Source organism: Pediculus humanus, genomic scaffold, assembly GCF_000006295.1.
Source record: "Pediculus humanus corporis 1103172107423 genomic scaffold, whole genome shotgun sequence".
Classification (NCBI taxonomy): Eukaryota; Metazoa; Arthropoda; class Insecta; order Psocodea; family Pediculidae; genus Pediculus; species Pediculus humanus.
This window is the reverse complement of record NW_002987047.1, coordinates 230,282-234,326: the sequence shown is the minus strand read 5'-3', so window position 1 is coordinate 234,326 and position 4,045 is coordinate 230,282.

Below are 4,045 nucleotides of genomic sequence, written 5' to 3'. Positions count from 1 at the left end.
TCAATTTTTTTTTCATATTAAATAAAAAAAGGTTTCTGGTGAGAAAAAAAGAAGGGAAAGGGGGTGGAGGGGAGATAACCAAAGAAAATGAGGTTAAAAAGTGTTAATAATTATTCAAATTAGTTTTTTTTTTTTTTTTCCTTCAAAGAAGAATGAAAAAATTTTTTATTTTGTTTAGATTTCGCGCATTTTCCCTTTTAATTTTTTGCCTGTTATCGACGTTTATTGTTTGTCGTTTGTAATTGAAAAAATAAGTGAAAATAGATCGTAAATTTTTTTTTATTTTTTAACGACGTGCAGAGGCTCGATAAAAATTTTTAGGTATAAATAAAAAATTTGTATAAATCATTTTTGTTTTTCGTTGAATATTTGACGGGTAAAATTTTATTTTTTTAAAAATTATTATAAATATTATTAAATCATTGGAAAAATTCGATTAAAAAAAAAAAAAAAGCGAAGGCTGTTTCGATAGGCGGAAAACGGGGGCGTATGTCATTGTTAAAAGCGTGCTCCTCTCTCCCTCCCTTCTCTTCCCCCATATCATTTTATTATTACTTTTTTTTTATTTAATTTTTCTCTTTTCTCCATTTTTCCGAGTATAAAAAAAATTTTTTCGTTTTCGATTTCAAATCATTTGAATACGAAACATAATAATAATAAATTAATCGACTTGAAGACGAACGTGTCAGAATGAAAATTTTGGTATAATTTCCGGTTTTTAAATAATTTACGTGTCGTGTCGTGTCGTCGTTTCGTGCCTATTCACGATCGTTTATCATCTTTCGAGTTTTTTTTTTTTCGAATTAAAATTTTATGTAACGTATTGAAAACGTTTCGAAATATATATGAATTTATTTTATTAATAAGTTAATTATTTAAAAAATTTTTTACGTTAACAAATAAATTTCTTGTACCTTACAAAAAAAGAACCATGATGATGATGATGATGATGAATGGGAATCAAATGAAAATAAATGATCCGAATTTATAAATAAATAAAAAGATAAAGAAGATAAATAAATGTATCGAATTTATTTTCATTTAAAACACTCGTATTAATTAAAAAGAGATTCACACAAAAGATCTCCCTCATCATCATCATCATCATCATCACTATCGTCATCATCATCGTCGTCTGAGATTAATTCATCGTATTGCAAAAGAATTAATAAGAAAATATTTAAAGAAATAAACAAGAAAAAAAAAGGAAAAGAAAAAGTTTTTCGTATCTCTTTTATATATAATCGTGATCGTAAATATCGAATTAACGCTTGGAAAAACAATATCTCGATTTCGAAAGTTAAAAAACATGGAAAAATTAAAATAAAAAAAATTTCTTTTAAAATTTTTTCGGCGAAAATAAAAAAAAATCATAGAGTATGTAAACCCCTTTTTTTTAAATTTAATAATTGATCGGATTTGATTTCGAATAAAAAATTTTTTCGTTTTTTTTTTTTTTTTTGATTTTCTCGATGATTATTCTTTCTTTATCACTCCGCGAAAAATACCTTATTATTATTATTATTATTATTATTATTATTATTATTATTATTATTATTATTTGAATAAATAATATTTGCGTAGTTTGATTACGTTGTAGACATTTTATTCAGTGAAATACGTTTTAAAAATCCGTTTGTCTGTTTGTTTTTTCAATTCGATCGAGTGAAAACGGGAAGGAATGGAAAACGTTTTGAAAATTTACATTTATTTCCGGTTAAAGTATTTCCGGCGAATATTTCTTTTCTGAGATTTTTAATAAGTTACTTATACTTTATCATTTTAATGAATTCGACGGATAAATTTCATTCATCGTTTCGTACGATTTTTTAATTTTTCAATTGAATAAAAATTAAAATCTTTGCGACGTATTTTTGTTTTAAACGCGTAATAATTACCATAATATTTTTTTAAAAAATAAATTACAAAGGTATAAAAGCAAAAGAAAAAGAAGAAGATGATGATGATGAAGTAGTAAAAAAAGTCAATAATAAATATTTTTGACGTCGGTACGAAATTTTAGAGTTGAATAAAAGGTTTTAAAAACTTTTTCGGGTATCATCTTATTATACATTTGCTAGCTTAAGAGGAAGGGTGGTAGATAAACGAATCTCATCATTTTTATTTCACCTCCCCCCCTCATTCCCTGTCGGATTGATCAAGTTGTGAATAGAAAAACTCAAGGGATTCTTTTAGAAATAAAAAAAAAATAAAAAATTTTGATTTATGCAAGAATATATATTACTTTTAAGGTGATTTATACGAAAAATGAAAAAAAAAAAAATTTCTTTCATTTTTTTTTTTCTTATTGTAAATAGTATTTATTCGTGTTTTCGGTTCATTTCACGCATTGAGTTAAATTTTCTGTCGTGAAATCGTGGGGGGGGGGTAGGGGGAAAACCTTTTGAGATTTTCTTTCAATAAAATTTAATACACGAAAAAAAAAAAAAATTGGAAAAACAGGAAGGAACTAATAATAATTTTACATAGAGTAAAAAAAAAAAAAAGGAAAATCGGTGGCTAAACTTTTGTAAATTTTTATATGTTTTTTCTCTCTCACTCACTCACACCTTCACTCTCTTTATCTCTCTCTTTTTTTCGTCTTGTTCAACAGGAGTTTTTTTTTTTTTTTTTTTTTTTTTTTTGAAAAGAAAAAAAATTGTTTCTCATTACGTCGGACTGTCGACCGTGGATTTTGTGTGATTTGTGCCAGAAATCTTGCTAGCTCCTTTTTTTTTTTCTTCTGCTTTTACTTTTTTTTTTTTTTTTTAATTTAAAAAACAAACGGACCTGTCAGTCAAAATCTATTTTTATATATACATAAGCATACGCATACATGCATATATATATATATTTTTTTTTTTTTCACGTTTTCCATTAATTACACACGAATGAAATAAAAAAAAAAGAAAGATGGCGGTTTCCATTAGCGGTTTATATATATATTTCAATTATAAAATTTAATTTTACGCATGATTTATTATCATTATTATTATTATTATTAATAATAAATGTAAAATAATCGTCTAAAGAAAATAGATACATTCGGAGAAAGAGTTAAAATGAATGTAATTAATATTATTATTATTATTATTAAAACAACATAATAATAATAATAAATTTGCGGTTTTGTTGTTCATTTAATATTGTTTCGATATTGAGAAACAATGAGTTTTTTTTATTTTTTTTTCCATTCGGGTTTTTTAAACAATGAAATTTTCTTTTTTTTTTTTTTTAATATTTTTTCAAAAGGGAACAAAGAAAAGAAAAGAAAATTATTCAATTGAGTTTTCGATTATTGCCAAAAAAAAAAAAAAGAAAAAGAAAACAGGAGATTAATAAAAAAAAAGAATATTTTAACGTAATAATACGTCACATGCGTGCGTGTAAATAGATAGATAGATAGATAGATAATAAGAAAAGCTAGTTACACGGGATTGACGCGTAATTTTTTTTTGAATAATAATAATAATAATTTTTTTAAAATTGGCTTTAGGCCATAACCGTTAGCAAAAGTAAAAAAAAAAAAAAAAAAAAAATTCAAGTTATTTATTTTAGCTTTTTCTCTTCTCTCATTCTGTCTCTTTTTCCTTTCTTCTTTTCATCTTCCTCCGTATATCTCTTGTCACTTTTTGTTTTTCCTCCCTTACTTCTAATTATTCTCTCTCTCTCTCTCTTTGCAACAAAACAGAAAAACAAATGAGAGAATTTGGCAAAAAAAATTAAACGTGTAAAACGTTAATTTTTTTTTTTTTTTTTTCAAAACAAAAATAATTACCATTATTTTTCACACAGCAAAACAAATAAATTTTAAATATATATTTTTTTTTCTTTCTCTTTCTAACCACTGTTTTAACCCTGATGACGATAATAATGATAATAATTCATATATTAATTTTTGAGTAATGATAAATTTCGTTGCATGTAGTAATAATAATAATAATAATTCGTTTTGAAATTTAATTTTAATTTAACCCCGAGGTTGAGAGACAGAGAGGGACACGTTTTTTTACCTTGAAAAAGCAAAAAAAAAATTGATTTCGTT